This window comes from Lissotriton vulgaris, chromosome 4_1, assembly GCF_964263255.1.
Source record: "Lissotriton vulgaris chromosome 4_1, aLisVul1.2, whole genome shotgun sequence".
Lineage (NCBI taxonomy): Eukaryota > Metazoa > Chordata > Amphibia > Caudata > Salamandridae > Lissotriton > Lissotriton vulgaris.
The window spans coordinates 2093113756-2093133402 of record NC_141691.1 but is presented as its reverse complement, the minus strand read 5'-3'; the positions used below and the strand labels follow the sequence as shown (position 1 = coordinate 2093133402).

The 19647-nt window shown below is 40.7% G+C and overlaps 1 pseudogene; it reads left to right on the top strand.

The window, feature by feature from the left end:
• The first annotated feature begins 3719 nt into the window (after positions 1-3719).
• LOC147725109 (uncharacterized) lies at positions 3720-5240 on the top strand (annotated as a pseudogene).
• The last annotated feature ends 14407 nt before the right edge of the window (positions 5241-19647 follow it).

The window sequence follows — 19647 nt, the reverse complement described above, 5'->3', positions numbered from 1 at the left end:
TGTTGTGGTATATGGAACGCATACCATATTCTCTGAGGAAAGCAGAAACAGATTTATTCACATGTTTCCTTGTTTTCTCAATCTGGGGACAAAATTGGTTGGACCAGTTCCATTTTTGCCTTTGGCATATATTAGAATATACCAAGGCAGTTTTTGGAAAAAGTGACATCAATTGCCCGAAGGTGTCCTTTAAAAGCATTTCCAGACCTACCGCAGTCAAAGTGCCCATGTCATTGCCACCACAGTGCACAATTATGAGGTCAGGGTGTGGTAGATGCATAAAGGATTTTACCAATGGTATCAATTGGTGACATCTCAAACCTCTCTTGCCAATCCACATAATTTCCACATTTGGTAAGTCAAGGTTGTGAATACCTCTGTTTGCTGCATATCTTTCACTCCAGTGAACAAAGCTGTGACCCACAATCCAGACTTTAGGCATCTTGAAGGTAGATGTGATTGTATTCAGATGAGTTGTGGAAATGAAATGGCAGTTTGAAAGTAGGAGTTATGAAAAAAAAGTGGTTGAGATTCAGTGCCCTTGAAAAAGCAGAAATGATTGGTGGTTTCTTAAAATTCTCCACTGAAAATTAGGGTGCATGCTTTTGTTTTTTGAAAGAAGTAATTCTAATGGTTGATAAAAAGTCATTGAAAGAAACATTGCACATGATTAGCTACTATATTGAGAGTTCAAACACCCTTGCTGAGTTCATTTGCAACACAGTATGATGAACCTTTCACCTGTGTGCTGAGTTAGGTGGGAGTTACCATGGTAACAGGCTGAATAAACACTGTGGGGATGGGTGAATATTATGTGAGTTTTAAAGTGTTGAAATGTAGAACCAATTAAAATGTTAGTTTGGTTTTGAAATAGTGTGGGAAGAATTTTAATTGGTCAAGTCCAGGGATATGTGTGAAGAATTACAGGGAATCAGGGCCATTTGTGGTTGCAGTGTCTGAGGTGCATTTTAGAAATTCTGCTTAAGAAAATCTGGTGTGTGTGACTGACACTGTTCTAAATCTTCAAAAGCATTTTTAAAGGTGAGGAATGAATCATTTAATATAGATAGAGTGCTGTATGCACTATGGGAAAGATTAAGAAGCATATTGGGCTTCTTTATTCTTGCATTGTGTGTCATGTTTTTTTGTAATGCTGGTAAAAAATGTAATGGTGCATATTGGAAATGTATTTTGGAAATTGGTATTCTTAGTTCCCAAATATGCTCTAAGCTGTGCAATAAAGATCCAGGGTGTGCTGTTGAAATGAAAAGGGAATGTTATGTCTTGCTTGTATATATATATGTATATATGGTCTGTTTTTTGCCAGTAGAGACAGTGAGATAGTATGAGCACATGCACACATACTGCAAGCAGAGACAGACATGGTAGATTACATGTAACATCCTGGTCATGTGTCTAAGATTACACTGTGAGTCAAGCTTGATTTTAAATGTATCTGGGTGAATAATTTGCTTAGTTGATGTGTTTACAAATATGGGAATACATGTATTCTTGAAGTCAGTTAGGCTTTAGGATATGTACTAGTAGAGAATATTAGGCAGCATGTCTGTCAGGCCTCTTAGTTCACAAATAGACTCTAAGTTGTGCAATAAAGGTCCAGGGAGTGCTGTTGACATGAAAAGGGAATGTTATGTCTTACTTGTATATATATATATATATATATATATATGGTCTGTTTTTTGCCAGTAGAGACAGTGAGATAGTATGAACACAGGCACACATACTGCAAGCAGAGACAGACATGGTAGATTACATGTAACATCCTGGTCATGTGTCTAAGATCACACTGTGAGTCAAGCTTGATTTTAAATGTATCTGGGTGAATAATATGCTTAGTTGATGTGTTTAAAAATAGGGGAACACATGTATTCTTGAAGTCAGTTAGGCTTTAGGATATGAACTAGTGGATACTCATCTCTCTCTCTGCCTGTGCCATTTGTCTTAGCGGGTTTCAACTCACGCTCTGCCTGCGCTATCTCTCTCCTTGCTTGTGTCATCTCACTCTCTGCCTGCGCCATCTCTCTCTTTGTGTGTGACACATGCTAAGACAAATGGCACAGACAGAGAGAGAGATGACATACGTATAGAGAGAGATGACATATACAAAGAGAGAGATGGTACAGGCACAGAGTGAGATGACACACGCAAAGAGTGAGATGGTGCAGGCAGAGAGTGAGAAATAATAAGGAAACTGTACTGCACTGTTGCTGTGACACAGTTGCTGGGCTATAAACTTACTTATGTTGTAATTTAGTGTTCATATGATTCACTTATTGTAATCAAAATGTAGTATGTTAGTAGTGGTCTATTATATGTTATTTTTCCTTTACCACAGATTGTAATCGTCTATAGAAAGATAAAAGAATATGCAGACGAAGGAAAGAAGAAGAAAACGTTACAAATATGCTTTATTGGCCATGAAAACACAATTAGAAGATTCATCCAAAACACAATCTTCAGTGAAAAAAAGAATGCTCCTGGTAAGCAAACAAAGGACTTTTTTAGGAAATTAACGCAAAGTAATAAACATCTGGATATTGTTTCAAAGAAAAAAAACCATCTATAAATACAAAGAAAAAGCAGAGCGCCCCAAAAAATGTTAGACCTGTAGAAGGGGATGATATTGGGTCTAGTAATAGAAGGAGAAATCAATTTATTGACATTCGTAGATGAATGTTTTATAACTGAATTGTGTTAAGATTTATAAAAAGAAGAGAGCTTTTTACAAGAAAAAGAAAAGTATAGTAAAGATTATGGATCAGGCTTTTGAAGTGAAAAATAAATTATTCACTTTAGTAATCAATAGAATTCGTACACTAGATAAGGTAATCAATGTTTTGAAATCAAAATGTAAGTGTAAAAGAGTAATTAATCTGACTAATTTTTGTGATGTTTTTTCTAGAGAATGGAAGCATAGTTCAAGTTGTGAGCCATTTTTTAATGAAGAGAGTTACTGATTTGGTGCATGCAGTTGACACCAGTGGTCGAGCATATGAGGTGAAGGACGGTTGTCCGGTTGAAAAAGAAAAAATTGTGCCTAGAAATGCAGAAGAGGTGTTAGCTGATGAAGTTTTAGGGAGATGTCCTAAGGCTCCAGTGTATACTTGGAATTGTAGTAGTATTTGTAGTGTGCAAAAGGATTCAATTGATTTGTTTCTCAATTTCTTACAGACATATACTAAGAAAAGTCTAAAACAAAAGATGAAAATGTTGCAAAAGTTAGATCCTTGCAAGGTGAGAGAAAAACAGGTTTGCATGGGCATTCACTGGCTTGTCTGTGAAGAAAACTATGTCAGAGTGTTTTTCACCATTTTAGGATGTTAGCGGTGCATCATAATAAAGTGAGGAAATTAGTGAGAAGGTTGTATTATGCAAAAAGTCCAGCACTTAAGCTAAGACAGTTAAAAAGTGCTCTTTTGCATGGATCTGAATTAGATGTGAAGAACATTTGTGAAGAAATTGAGTTTTGGTATTTTGGTGAAAAAGAGGGCAGTGCAGAAACTGATACAGTAATAGATGGTAATGTGGAAGAGAATGTACAGATTTCAAGTATAGAAAAATTTGACCATGAAATTACAAAGTTTAAGGTCAATTCAAGTGAAAGGCCTAATTTTTCTTGTGTGTGTTGTCGAAGAACTCATTATTGGAATCAGACTAGGTTACTTGATTTATATGTAAAAAGTGAAATGTAAAATAATATTGAGTGGAATGATTTTGCACCTTATTTGTTTGTAGAAAATTGTTTTGATTTGGGTTCTAATCAACATATTTGTAAATATTGTTATAATAAATTAAATGAAAACAGAATACCTGCTAGAGCTGTTCATAATAATCTGGAGTTGGTAGACATTCCTTCTGAATTGATGGATTTAAATACCTATGAGTCTATTCTGATTCAATGTGTGCATCCTTTTCAGGCTATTGTTAGCATGGAGCCTAAGACAGGGAAATTGCCTCCTTCGGATTTACAGAGAGGATTAAAGGGAAGAGTTGTTCATTTGCCTCTAGATTTTAAGAAAAATGTTGATACAATTGATGTAGAAAAGGTAGAAGAGGAACCTCTGGTTATTCTAGTTAATGGTGTTCCGACAAAGAGTAAGAAAATCTGGAAAGAATTAGTGGTTGTTAGGAAAGTCAAAAAGGCAATGTTGTATTTGGTAAAAAACAATCACTACTACAAAAATGTATATGTTGGAGAAGAGGAAACAACTGTAGAAGAGGACAGTGATTTCTCAGCTGGGCAAATTGAAAAAGTTGATGTCTCTAGAAGTGAAGACATTTATGAACATTATAGTGTTCATCCTTTGCATTCCAAAGAAGTAATGGGGAATGCTATTGACTTGTTTCAAGAAGCAAAAGGAAGTCCCATTAGTGTATGGGAAGAAAGTTTGGAAGCTTGTTGTTTTCCTCAGTTATTTCCAACAGGTCAAGGCGGACGATATGACGACCGACCTTTTCAAATTCCTGCATCTGAATACCGGACTTTAAGATTATATGCAGAAGATCCAAGGTTTCGTCAATGCATTCCATATTTGTTTCATCTACTGTTTGAGAGTGACTTGTCTGGACTTTCTTATGCAGTGAACCATATACTGAAAAGTGGAGTACATCTGCAAAATGTTTCGGCAAGGGACTTTATGGATAAAGTCAAACTGCGAGACAGTATTTTGGAATCTCACCTAATTAATCTCATGGCATGTCAGCGTGGTACTAATGAGTATTGGTACCATCGTCATGGGGAATTGAAATGTATGCTAAGAAACTTAGGAACTCCTACATGGTTCCTCACTCTTAGCTGTGCTGAGTATGCTTGAGAAGACTTACTTCAATTTCTACGAGAGGCAAATGCAAACATTGAAAATATTGAATACAAGACACCTGGAGAACTGTGCTCTTTGGATCCAGTTAATGTATGCAGGTATTTCAATCATAAGTTTGAAGCTATGATGTCTTTTATCACAATCAAAAAAAATCCTCCGCTTGGAGAGCTTTTGGATTTTTTGGGGAGAAAGGAGTATCAAGCAAGAAGTGCTCCTCACATACATATGCTGCTATGGATCAAAGATGCACCCAAATTTGGAACAGATTCGGATGACTCAGTGATGAGTTTCATTGAACAGTATTCTACATGTGCTGTTCCGAAAAGTACAGAAGAAAACAATTTAAGGCATCAAGTCTTACACTTTCAAAGCCATTGTTGTAGAAAATACTGTCGTTGAAAGTTCAAATCCAAGGACAAGTTCTACACAAAATGTCGTTTTGCATTTCCACGACCAGTAATATCTAAAGGAAGAGTGAAAAATGGTATGTCTTCTCTGCGACATACTGTGACAAGAAAATCACCGAAAAATACATACAACTTAAGAAGAAATGAAGAGTCCAAATCATAAATGACTACAACCCAATCATTTTGTCCATGTGGAATGCTAACATGGATATTCAATATGTTGCTGACAACTCTATTGCTATGGCTCGATATGTGACGTCTTACATCACAAAATCAGAAAAGACGGAACTGAAGGAAATGTGGGAGGAAATTTCACATGAAAAGAGTCTAAGTAAGAACTTGTACAGTTAAAGTCTGAAGATGTTGTCGCATTGAGAAATTGGAGCATATAAATGTTCTGATCGGTTATCATCAGCAAGTCTATATGCAAAATCTAGAACAATCATTTGGGTGAGTCTAGGTCTTGCTGCAACACGAAACGGAGTTTTGAAATCTGTACAAGAAATTGAGTATTTGGCGGAGAAAGAACCAAACAGTACAGATATTTTTAAGACAAACATGTTGGATACATACTATCCAAATAGAAGTAGTCATCTTGAGAACAATTGTCTCTATGAAGTTCTGCAAACCTATACTTTTAAGAGGAACATCACAGAAGATATCAATAAAGGAGTATATGCTGTAAATGGATGTGAAGGATGTCTGGTGAAACAAAGAAAAGGCCATTTGATTAATCATCGAAAATTAAGTTGCAAATCTCCTGACAAAAGGGAATTTTACTATTTAGCTCTTTTGCAACTCTTTAAGCCATGGCGTACAGAAGAGGAACTACTTGGAGATTTTCTCAGTTATGAAGATTCCTTCAATGCAACCAAGGATACCATAGAATGTCCTGTTTTTTCAAATTATCTGCAAATGTTGAACGAGGAAATACAGCAAGAAGCTACAATTGCAGCAGAGGTTGCTAGAGACAGTTCTCAAGACAGTCAGAGTTCTGCTTCATTAAATCAGGATCCACTAGGAGGACCAATTGTCCAAAATGAAGCTGCCACTGCCATGGATGAAGTGAAAGAGCCATGGAAAAAGCTCAGGAGGATGAAGTTGACTTAGAAGATTTGGAAAAAGAACTAAACGTTGAGCAGAAACAAATATATGATGAAGTCACTGAACAGATTGAGCATGGTTTATGTCATGAGAAAAAAGAGTGCTCATGTACGTCATTTATGCCTGTCCGACTGTACGTGAGTGGAGAAGCAGGAACTGGGAAAAGTTTTCTGATTAAAGCAATTGCAACTTATCTGCAGAAAAGAACAGAGTCATCGCTGTCTTGTGTTGTTACCGCTCCACCTGGGTTGGCAGCACATAACATTAAAGGGATTACTTTACATCGTTTATTGATGCTGCCAGTAGAGCATGATAATAAATTACAATACCACAAGCTATCTGGAGAAGCTTGTTGTGAAGTTTCCAGAGTCCTGAAGAAAATGAAACTTCTTATCATTGATGAGGTAAGCATGGTATCAAATGTAATGCTTGCTGTTGTGCATTTAAGAATCCAAGAAATTCTTAAAACAGAGAATGATGTGTTATTTGGAGGCAAACACATCATTGTTTTTGGAGATCTACTGCAGCTAACTCCAGTGAAAGGACAACCAGTGTTTAAAATGCTTCTGCATGAAGATACCAGGAAGTGCCTAGGACGCATTGGAAATGTTAACATATGGTTACATTTCAAATATGCAGAACTGCTTCAAAATATGCGACAGGCAAAGGATGAAGATTATAAAAATATTCTACAAGATTTAAGAATTGGAAAAGTAAGTGAGCATGGCAAAGAAGCTTTGCATGCACGATTATTTTCAAATTTGTTTCCAAACGAAAATATTCTCCCAGAGAATATTTTAAGAAAATTCCTGAAAACAAATCTGTGATATGCTTGATGCCAACTCTGCAAGAATGTAAAATCTTCAACAACAAAATGTTAAAGTTAGAAAATCAAGAGATTGTGAAACTGTAATCTATTGATAAAATAGAGCATGAAGGAGCAACTATTATTTTGTCACAAAAGTTGAAATCAAAATTGGGATCTTTACAGAAGACAATATCTAAAACTGCTGGTTTGGAAAAGACTCTGTATGCATGTTTAAATTGTCATATCATTTTATGACGGAATTTACATGTGGAAAGAGGTTTAGTAAATGGAGCAATGGGTCATGTTGTTGATTTTGTGAATTACCGAAATAGAGATGGAATTGAAATTTTAAAAATTAAATTTGATGGAATTGAAGATGTACAACAAATCAGTCGTTGTTCTGCTCGATTTTTGCTTGTGAAAGATTTATATGTCCGCCGAAAACAGTTTCCTGTTTCTTTGGCATATGCGGTGACTATTCATAAATCTCAAGGTTTAAGTGTAGATAGTGCTTTGGTGAATATTGGAAGTTCTGTGTTCAAGGAGGGTATGGCATATGTTGCTTTATCTCGAGTCCGAACTTTATCTGGATTATACTTGATTGATTTTGATGAGACAAAGATTAATGCAGATTTAAATTGTGTAAAAGAATATAATAGGTTAAGAAGAGAGTATGCTCCAAATTTACCTCAATATCCTCTATTTGAAAAGCGTGTGGTAGGCCGAAAAAAAAGAAATGAGAAAAATTGTAGTGAAGTTGTAGCAAAAAGAAAAAAAATTGATGAACCAGTAATTGTAAGCAGAAAGGAAATGGATTCAGTTAAAGATGTTGTTGGATTTCAGTTTGAAAACAGTTCTGGTGTCAACTGCTATGCTAATGTAGTGGTTAATGTTGTTTTTTTTTCTTCAAACTTTACAAGAACAGTTTGTTGAAAATCGGGATCAAAGATTTTGTTGTTTGTTGAATTCTGTGTTTGAGAAATGTAGCAGTGATAGAACAAAAATAGAAAGTGTTTCTGAAATTCGAAATGTTTCAGACATATGTTCTGGTCTAAATCAATTTTCACAGAATATTCAGAAAGATTGTCAGGAATTTCTAATGTATATGCTTGTTGTATTGCAAGATGAAGGTATAGATATTGAAAATCTTTTTGGCCTTTCTTATTAATGGCAACATGACTGTGAAAGTTGTTCCTTTTCAAGTACTACTGCAATAAACACTGAAAGATTTATATATTTGACTTTACCAGACTGCAAATCAGTATCTTTTAATAATCTAGTTAGAGAAGCAAATCAAAACATGGTCTGTACTCAGTGTAAATCTGCAATGCTATCAACATTATTTATAGAAAGATATGGACAGTATGTAATTTTAATGTCCAACGATGTAGACCTGATGGAACTAAATTGACAACTTTAATTAAAACATGTGTGGCTTCTCAATTATCAATTTCAGGAAGAACCTTTGCAACTGAAGCAATTATTTACCATGATGGTCCTTCGACAACATCAGGACATTACACAGCTCATTTAAAATGTCAAAAAGGCTGGACTAATTGTAATGATACTCAATTGACTTTCCAACAACGTTTGCCTTCTGACTTAGAAAATTCTTACCTAGTGTTCTTACAACCAAAATATTAGGAAAGGTAATTGGCCTATGAAGATTGGAGCAGTTAATAAAACTTAGTTTGCTGTTCAAAATTACTTTGTGAGTGAGAGTGATCAAGATAATACAAAACTTGTAGTTGTCATAGAGGTAGTGTAAGTGTATCACATAGTGAGGGATATCAGTATTATAGGAAATGTTGATCATGAGTGAGCCACAGCTGGAAATATAACTATTGTTACATGATGTAAAAGATGTTGGAGCTTTTCTTTCAGAAACTCGGGTAAATGGAAGTTTAACAGTACTATTGAGTAATTTCGAAAGAAAAGGACTTTCCATATACTATTTGGCCCCGTGGCAAAGTAAGTAGATCAGCAATGAGTTTAGATATGTTTTTTCTAAGTTTTACATTATTTATTGAAACGTTGTATGGGAATTTTAAACACAATCTTTTTGATTGTGTTTTTTTTGCCCGCTGTCATATGATGAGTAGTATTGAACTCACTGTTTTAAGTGACATTCAATATATTCTGAGAACAGCAAAAATAAACCATATAACATGTTGTACAAGTTATTTTGTATTTTGTATTATGAAATATATATTATACTCCCCTTGTCTCACGCTCACTCACCTTTTTCCACCCTCTATCACCCGTCTTTACTCCCCCTCACTGCCCTTCTCTCACCCTCCCTCACCCCCGTTCCCTTACTCCACTTCCCTCACTACCCCTCATTCCCCATTCCTTCACTGCTCTTTCCCTCTCTCCCCTCCACCACTTTCCAGCTCTCAGTCACTCTACTTCACTCCTCTTCCCCTTCTTTCCTTTTTTTGCTCCCTCAGTAATTCCCCTTCCCTTACTTACCTTACTCCACTTCACTCACTCCTTCTCTCACTTCCTCTGTCCTCTAACATCCTCACTCCCCTTCCCTCACTCTCTCACTCTTTACCTCACTCTCTCCATCCTCTCACTCTCTCACTCCGATTCCGTCACGCTCACTCACTTCAAGTCACCAACACGTCCTCATTTACCTTTCTATGCTCCCTCACTTAGTCCCCTTCTCTCACTCCTTCCTTCACTACCTCTATGTCCTCACTCCCTCACCCCCCTTGTCTTACGCTCATTCACCTTTATCTACCTTCTATCACTCCTCTTTCCTCAACCTCACTGCCATTCTCTAACCCTCCCTAACCCCTGTTCCCTTACTCCACTTCCCTCACTTATCCTCATTCCCCATCCTTAACTGCCCTTCCCCTCACTCTCCGCCCGCTGTCACCTTTTCACAGTCCCTCTGCTTCACTCCCCTTTCCCTTCTTTCCTTCCTTTGCTCCCTCAGTCATTCTCCTTCCCTTACTCAACTTACTCCACTTTACTCACTCCTTCTCTCACTCCTTCTGTCCTCTCACTTCCTCACTCCTCTTCCCTCACTCCCTCTCGGTTACCCTCACTCCCTCTGTCCCCTCACTTTCTCACACCCCTTCACTCACCCTCACTCACCTTCCATCCCTCATTGTCGTGAAACCACCCTCACTCACTCCCCCTTCCCTGTCACTCACTCCCCTTTCCTTACTCCCCTTTCCTCCTTTAGTTTTCCTAACTCACATTCATTTAGTATCTTACTCACCTTCAGTTCATTTCTCTCTCCCTCTCTTCCCCTCTGTCACTGAATCTATCCGCCTCATTATCCTCCTAGTAATTTGCTCTCCCTCTATTTCTTTTTCCCTCTCTCTGTCCTTCACCATTCCTTTGTTTCCCTTTCTGTGTCCTTCACTCCTACTTTATCTCTTAGTACCCTTTTATGACTTTTAATCTCCTGCCTTGTCTCTTGTATTTTGAAATATATATTATAAAAATTATAAGTAATTTTTTTCCCCTCTTCCACAGATATTACATTTATTAAAAATATGTCATTAAGTTTACATTACTTATAAGGTAAGTAGGACAAACAAAATTTACTTTCTCATCACTCTTTTCCTTAACCTCACCACGCTTCTCTCACCCACCCACACCCCCATTCCCTTACTCCGCTACTCTCACTTATTCTCATTCCCCATGTTTACTCCCCTTTCCCTCACTCCCTTCCCACACTCACCTTCTTTCAGACCCCCTGCTTTACTTCCCTTTACCTCTGTTCCCTTCCTTCGCTCACTCACTCATTCCCCTTCCCTACCTCACCTTACTCCACTTCACTCACTCCTCCTCTCACTCTCACTGTCCTCTAACATCCTCACTCCCCTTCCCTTACTCTATCTCTCTTAGCCTCCCTCTCTCCGTCCTCTCACTCTCTCACTCCTCTTCCATCATGTTCACTCCCTATAACTCACCCACACTCCCTCACTTACCTTTCTTTGCTCCCTCACTCAGTCCCTTTCTGTCACTCCTTCCATCACTTTCTCTATCCCCTCACTCCCTCACTCCCCTTCTCTTACCCTCACTCACTTTTACCCACCCTCTTTCACCCCTCTTTACTCACGCTCTCTGCCCTTCTCTCACCCTCCCTCACCCCCGTTCCCTTACTCCAGTTCCCTCACTACCCCTTATTCCCCATCCTTTTCTCCCCTTCCCTTTAGTTTTATCCCCTACTCACCTTCTCCCAGTACCTATGCTTGAGTCATCTTCCCTTCTCTTTTCTTCCTTCGCTCACTCACTCATTCCGCTTCCCTCAATCACCTTACTCCACTTCTCTCACTCCTTCCCTCACTCCCTCTGTCCTGTCACATCCTCATTCTCCTTCCCTCACTCCCTTTCTTTTAGCTTCACTACCTCTGTCCCCTCACTCCCTCAGTCCACTTCCCTCATGCTCACTCCCTTTAACTCACCCACACTCCCTCACTTACCTTTCTATGCACCCTCACTCAGCCCCCTTCTCTCACTCTTTCCTTCACTCTCTCTGTCTCCTCACTCCCTCACTCCCCTTGTCTCATGCTCACTTGCCTTTATCCACCCTCTATCACCACTCTTTCCTCAACCTCACTGCTCTTCTCTTACCCTTCCTCACCCCGTTCCCTTAGTCTGCTTTCCTCACTTATCCTCATTCCCCATGTTCAGTCCCCTTCCCCTCACTCACCTCCCACACTCATCTTCTTTCAGTCCCCCTGCTGCACTTCCCTTCCCCTCTCTTCCCTTCCTTCACTCCCTCACTCATTTTCTTTTCCTCTCTCACCGTACTCCACTTCACTCACTACTTGAGAATATGTAAAGAATATAGCTCTTTTTGGAGAATTGGAGGTAGTTCTAAAAAGAACTGTTTTTTTTCTTCTTTTTTTTATTTTTATTTTTTTACTTTTTCCGAACGATTTAAAATTTATTTTTTATTTTTTTCAGAACAAAAACAAAACTACGGAATGCCAAACTGCCCAACAGGAGCAAAAAAAATGGGAAACATTATTGCCAGGTGGAGCAGCGATGTTCCTCCTTTCTGCGAACAACAAGTTCGACGCTCTGCTCCCCGTAGCAAATAAGTTCATTGCAGTCCTTGCAGACAAATTTCAGACCTGTAAAGACCGGCTGCACGTTAGGAACTAGTCTTTCCGGTCTTCCGGAACGTGTTGCTCCTCCGGTGGAGGGGCTGCCGCCATCTCTTTGGGGATTTCGTGCCAGGTCCCTGACACTCTCCCTCGCAAAATTATTGGGGTGCCTCCTCTCCACGTGTCTGAGCAAAGTGGCGTTGCCAAAACTGTATTTCTTAGTTGGGTCAGCACGTGACAAGGTAGTGCCGCAGATTTTGCAGCACACCTTCGCTGCATTCACTTTCTTTTCCCCTTCAGGGAAGGTAAAACATTTCCAAATGAAGTGTTCTTTAACTTTGCGCCGAGGAGGGTCCTCAGGCAAAAACTCTTCTTCTGAGTCACTGGAGGTTGGTTGTCTTCCAGCCATTGTTCTGAAAAAGAAAAGATGCTGCAGATGATCCAAGGAACACCTCTTGCTCTCTCCAAGTTCAAAGTAGTAGTGAGGGAAATGGGTGGGGGCTTTCAATATTAAAGTGTTGTTTTAAGGTCAGATAGCTTGACACGCTTACGCTACGCGCTCTGGAGCGCTTCCGGGTGCGTTTACGCGGCACCTACATAGGCCCTTACGGAGGCGCTTCCGGGGGCGCGTACGCGGTGCGTCGCAATGACGTTTTACTTGATTTTCGGAAATGTGTTTAGAGTCAAAATACGGTTTATCAAAATAAAAAATACTTTGTCCCAAAGAGAAGTCGGCCATGAAGAATATAAATCTGTTTCCCAGGACAATTCTAATTTTGATTTGAGACGATCTGGATTGGGGGCTGAGAAGTACCGGTAAATGATGGAAGCTTTAGGAGTTGTAGAAAGGATAGTGAGTAGAGAGGAAGATGAGGCAGATAGGTCTTCAGAGGGGAGAGAGTAATAACGATCTAGAATGGTTTCCATAAGGATAGGGAATTTCTTTGCAAAAGAAGGAGGGCAGTGGAATTGAGAACGAAATGTAGGAAATGAGCAAGGGGATGACCCATCAAAAAGATGACGTATGGGCCCGATCCTTGAAGATTTCCCGTACTGCTTCTCTCACTCAATCCCTATTTTTCTTTTACCACAGACTATTCCTTTCTCCTCTTTCTATCTCTCGCTTTCAACCCAATGCTCTATCTAATTGTTGGACCTGTAATGCCCCTTCTGCAGATCTTCTACACCTCTTCTTTTTCTGTCCTTCAACTCGTATTTTCTGGTCTCAGATATTCTCTCGCCTTTCTCGCATTTTCGACATCTCTATTCAATTCTCCATTTCTTTGGTCTTTCTTGGTAGCCTTTCAGAAGATTTAGACCTCCCCCCACATTCTCGCGGTCTTTTTGACCTTATGCTGGCTCTGGCATTACAACATATCGTCTCTAATTGGAAATCTTTGCACAAATTGTCTCTCAATTGTTGGTGGAGTCTTGTATGTCATTCACACAGACTTGATGTTGCCTTTGCTTCCTCCTGCAAACCTTCCCGAAATGTTGAACTTTACTGGCTACCTCTTACCCTATACCTCGATCAATCCGCCAAAAAGAGTTACTCTCCACTTTCTGCAGATAATTTCAAGCCCCCCTGAACATATGTACTCTTGCCTGCAGTTTTTATGATATTTTTCAGTCTCAATATTGTACTTATTTAGCTTTATATTGATCTCCTTTACTGCATCTTTTTCATTCACGAAATTACTAGTATGATGGTTTTTTACTGTACTTTTTGATTGACATTTAACGTATTTCCTATTTTTGCTTACCCATCTTCTACGATAAATACCATGTTTTTGTTTTCCTCTCTCCCCCCTCCCCCCCTCCTCCCTTCCCCATAATTCAAAATGCTTTGTTTTTCATTGTGATATTGGCTGCTTCTATTTACTTTATCCCATCGTATACCTTTTTTCTCATATTTGCTGATGTCACCTTATTGTAATACCTATTCTTCTCTAATAAAGCTTTCAAACATAAAATAAAAAATACTACTTTTATGAGTATGCTACTGAATGTCTTGCATTATTATTTACTTTAAATACATAATTATATATTTTTTTGCGCGCTGGAATAGCGCTCTCGCTACGTTTACGGGTGCGTTTACGGGTGCGCGTACCCTGAGCGCTCCGGGGTAAAAAGATTTAAAAAAACACAGAAAAAATACATTGAAAAATTAATGTTAGAAAAATAAACATTATTTAAATAATTTTATAAAAAATATATTAATTAATAGCTATAAAAAATAGCTATTAAAAAACCGTAATAATTCACTTTAAAAACCATAGGTTACAAACTCGTTATAGTTAGGAATTAGCTTTTAAAAAACCTTTGAAATTCACAGATTTTCAGTGAATATATATATACATATATATATGGCTGACTGAGCACAATCTAATAAATTGATTCTGTGCACTTAATAGTGGTCCGTGCTCCTGCTTTTTGTAATATTGCAAATGCCGGCTGGCAGAGGAGGTGCTGCAATACATATATATATATATATATATATATATATATATATATATATATATATTCACTGAAAAAACCATAGGTTTCAGGACTTATATAGGTAGGAATTAGCATTTAAAAAACCATTGAAATTGCTCCTATATAGTTAGTTGTACTAACTATATTTCGCGCACCCGCAATCCACTGCTGATGATGTCACATATTACATCATTCATGACATGGTCAGTGACATCACTGATGACATCTCAAATGACAATGATGTATTTAAGTGAGTTTATGTGAGAGTGAGAGATTGGAAAATCAATATGTGTTTCTATAAGTGATTGTTTAAGAAAGTAAGTATGTGTACGTTTCTGTAAAAGTAAGTGCATTGGTGTGCGTATAGCTGTATATACAAATACATGGATGTTTGATGTTTAACAGGTGAATTTTAGGTTTGGGAATTAATTCCTCTTCAATCCTGAGGCCCCCTGTGAGCCAACTACCCGACCAGGTACCTCCAGTATGCACCAGGGACATATCACCTCAAGCCCCGCCCCCTACCTTCACCACTGTGCAAACGCGCCCCGTAGCGTGTTGTAAGTTGGGGGATTAAGTCCCCTTGCATACTGGGGGTCCCTGGGGGCCAACTAGTCCACCAGGAACCAGGGGGCTGCGTTGCAGAGAGGTGTAAAAAGGGGCGTGGCCTCATTACACCTCTCTGCAACACAGCCCTCTGGTGCGTTTGCAGAGGGGGAACTAATTCCCCTTGCATACTGGGGGTCCCTGGGGGCCAACTAGCCCACCAGGAACCTCTAGTATGCGCCAGGGGGCTGCGTTGCAGAGAAGTGTAAAAAGTGGCGGGCCTCATTACACCACTCTGCAACACAGCCCTCTGGAGCATTTGCAGAGGGGGAACTAATTCCCCTTGCATACTGGGGGTCCCTGGGGGCCAACTAGCCCACCAGGAACCTCCAGTATGTGCCAGGGGGCTGCGTTGCAGAGAGTGTAATGAGGCCACGCCCCTTTTTACACCTCTCTGCAACGTAGCCCTGTGGCGCGTTTGCAGAGGGGGAACTAATTCCCCTTGCAAACTGGGTGCCAACTAGCCCACCAGGTACCTCCAGTATGCGCCAGGGGGCTGCATTGCAGAGAGGTGTAATGAAGCCATGCCCCTTTTTACACCTCTCTGCAATGCAGCCCCCTGGTACGTATGCAGAGGGGGAACTAATTTCTCTTGCATACTGGGGGTCCGTGGGGGCCAACTAGACCACTAGGAACCTCCAGTATGCGCCAGGGGGCTGCATTGCAGAGAGGTGTAATGAGGCCACGCCCCTTTTTTCACCTTTCTGCAACGCAGCCCCCTGGCGCGTTTGCAGAGGGGGAACTAATTCCTTGCATACTGGTGGTCCCTGGGGGCCAACTAGCCCACCAGGAATCTAAAGTATGTGCCAGGGACTAGTTGGCCCCCAGGGACCCCCCAGTATTCAAGGGAATTAGTTCCCCCTCTGCAAACGCACCAGGGGGCGCGTTTGCAGAGTGGGGCAATCCGTCATTTTTTTCTGTCGGCAGGGTACGCGTATCCCGTGATTTAAAGAAAATATATATTTTGGGGCCTAGTGGGTCCTTGTGGGACCCCCTAAACAGGCCTAGGGGGTCAGGCTGTTTCTACACTGCCCCCTTTTCAATTTTCTTTTTCTGTTTTTCAGTGATGGCTGCCAACACTTCCTGGTTTGGAGTGTTGACAGACAGTTTTCAGCCAATTAGCATGCAGCTTGTGCTCGTAATGGTACGCGTAAAGGCCTCGGACAGTACGCCTACGGTACAACTTCGGATATATATCTTTGAATCTACTTTTGATTTTCTCAGGAACTACTGAACGGATTTACACCATTTAACAAAAAGCACAATCTAAGAATCAAACTCTACCTTTTTGCCGAATTTGGTGTAATTCCGTTCAGCAGTTCGGCTGTAGCCGTGTCTAATAGTCCCTATAGAAAATTGCATGGGGAAAACACGTTTTGGGACCCCTCCTTTTTCCTCGGCCCCCGCTTCACGAATCACCCTTTCAGGGAAGAAGCGGAAGTGAGCAGGCCATCTTCTTGGAGAATTTCACGAAGATTCGTCAATCAGCACCAAAGTTATTCCAAATATAATGTTGTGGATTAACTATGGAAACTAGGTCCTAACTATAACTACCTACTGGCGACCGCCAGTAGGTAATTATTTGAATAAAACATTTTTTCTTTTAAATTGTATCATTTATTTATATATTTTACACTTTTTTTTAATTACCCTTCACACCCTAAAAACTAAACCCACCCTGGTCCCTTTAAATACCCCTGCACCCCATAATCATAAGCCACCCTTACTCCTTAAAATACCCCAGCACCCTTAAACACTAACCCATTCTGACCCTAAAAATACACCCTGCACCCCAAAACTATCCCTGAACCCTAAAAATGCCCCTGTACCCCAAAACTTTAATACCCTCTAAACCCTCAATAAACCTTATCACCCTAAACCCCAAACCTATCCCTGAACCCTACAAATACCCCTATACTCCAAAACCCATACCTAGCCCTGAACCCTAAAAATACCCCTGTACCCCAAACCCCAAACCTATCCCAGAACCCTAAAAATATCCCTGTACCCCAACACCCAAAACCTATCCCTGAACCCTAAAAATACACATGTACCCCAAAACCAAAACCTATCCCTGAACCCTAAAAATACCCCTGTACCCCAAAACCTAAACCTATCCCTGAACCCTAAAAATACCCCTGTACCCTAAAACCCAAACCTAGCCATGAACCCTAAAAATACCCCTGTACCCCAAAACCCAAATCTAGCCCTGACCCCTAAAAATACCACTGTACCCCAAACCCTAACCTAGCCCTGAACCCTAAAAATACTCCTCTACCCCAAAACCCAAACCTATCCCTGAACGCTAAAAATACCCCTGTAATCCAAACCTATCCTTGAACCCTTAAAATACCCAATCACCCCAAAACATATACCTCAGAACCCCAAAACATATACCCCTATACCCCAAACCCCAAACCTATCCCAGAACCCTAAAAATAGCCCTGTACCCCAACACCCAAGACCTATCCCTGAACCCTAAAAATACACATGTACCCCAAAACCAAAACCTATCCCTGAACCCTAAAAATACCCCTGTACCCCAAAACCTAAACCTATCCCTGAACCCTAAAAATACCCCTGTACCCTAAAACCCAAACCTAGCCCTGAACGCTAAAAATACCCCTGTACCCCAAAACCCAAATCTTGCCCTGAACCCTAAAAATACCACTGTACCCCAAACCCTAACCTAGCCCTGAACCCTAAAAATACCCCTCCACCCCAAAACCGAAACCTATCCCTGCACGCTAAAAATACCCCTGTAACCCAAACCGTTCCTTGAACCCTTAAAATACCCAATCACCCCAAAACATATACCTCAGAACCCCAAAACATATACCCCGATACCCATACTCAACTTATCCTAACATTAACAAAAAAACATGCTTTTACTATTTGTTAGAACTGGGGGTCTCTAGTTGGCAGAGGTAGGTACCACTTTCCAAATAGGGACCCTTGTTTCTAGTCACGGTAAGGAGGAAACACTCTTTAGATAACCTCTGCTCACCCCCTTGGTAGCTTGGCACAAGCAGTCAGGCATAACCAAAAGCAATGTGTAAAGTATTTGTACCAACACTCACAGTAACACAGTGAAAACACCACAAACTGACTCCACAACAGTTTAGAAAAATAAAGGTACTTAATCTAAACTACACAAGACCAAAACGACAAAAATCCAACATACACAGTTCATGAATATGGTTTCAAAAGAGTTCGTACGGTTGCAATAAAATAATCCACAGTTCCGTGAAAAGTTCACAGTTGCGTCACGTTTAGCCACAGTACCTTTTAAAAGGGACAGAGTTCCCAAGTAGAAGCTGGTGCGGTGGAAAACAAGCGATGCGTTGCTCCTGAGACCTTGGGGAGTCGTTGCGACAACCCCGCTGCAGCAGTGGACGTGTTGTGACAAATCCGATCTGTATGGGGAGGAAGGCTGACTTGTATGGATTCCGGTGCGTAGGTTCCGTAGAAGGTTTTCTCTCGCAAAGGCACGATGCGACGATCTTTGGAGTTGCAACGATCTCCGGGGCGACGATCACTGGACCGGTATTGATCACTCTCTTGCATCTCCTCAATGCCATGGCTTCTGTGACGACAATCGCAGTGACGTGATGCCGTCTGCAAGCAAGCGGTGCAACAATCTCACACAGCGATGACAGGCTCTGCGACGACACTCGCAGCGATGGTAATCTTCCCGAAACGGTCTGGTGCATCCCGCAAACAAAGGGTGCGATCGCTCTGGCAGCGGCAACAGGCGCTGTGACGATCTCGACCTTCGTAGCACCAGGAATTTTCTCGCACTGTCGGGAATGCGCTCCGCAAGCGAGCGATGTGACAAAACTTGTCGAAAGTATTTAAAATTTTGGTTTCCAGCTTCCCAACGCAGGTATAACTTCCAGAGGCACCACAACTGGCCCAATGTTATGTTATGTTATGTTATGCGTTTTTATTTGGCGCACAGATGCTCCAGCTAAGGAGCGTCCTGGCGCCCGACAAGGCAGCTGCACAACACAACTAAACAATAAACAGACAGTATAAACGAACTAAGGGAATAAAAAGGTTTTCACCGCACGGCGAAAGGAAAGCAGATCCCTCATAGCACGAATTGCCGGGGGCAGGGAGTTCCACAGGACCACCGCGCGCACTCGAAACGAACGTCCTCCCGCTCTACTTCGCTTGAAGCGCGGCACAACAGCCAGTTCTAGGTCCGCAGATCTTAGGAGTCGAGCTGGGGTGTAATGAGCGAGGAGGGCCATAAGAATCGTTGCTGGGGACCCCTTCAGAATTTTATAGGCGACACAGAGGACCTTAAACTGGATCCGCTGGGC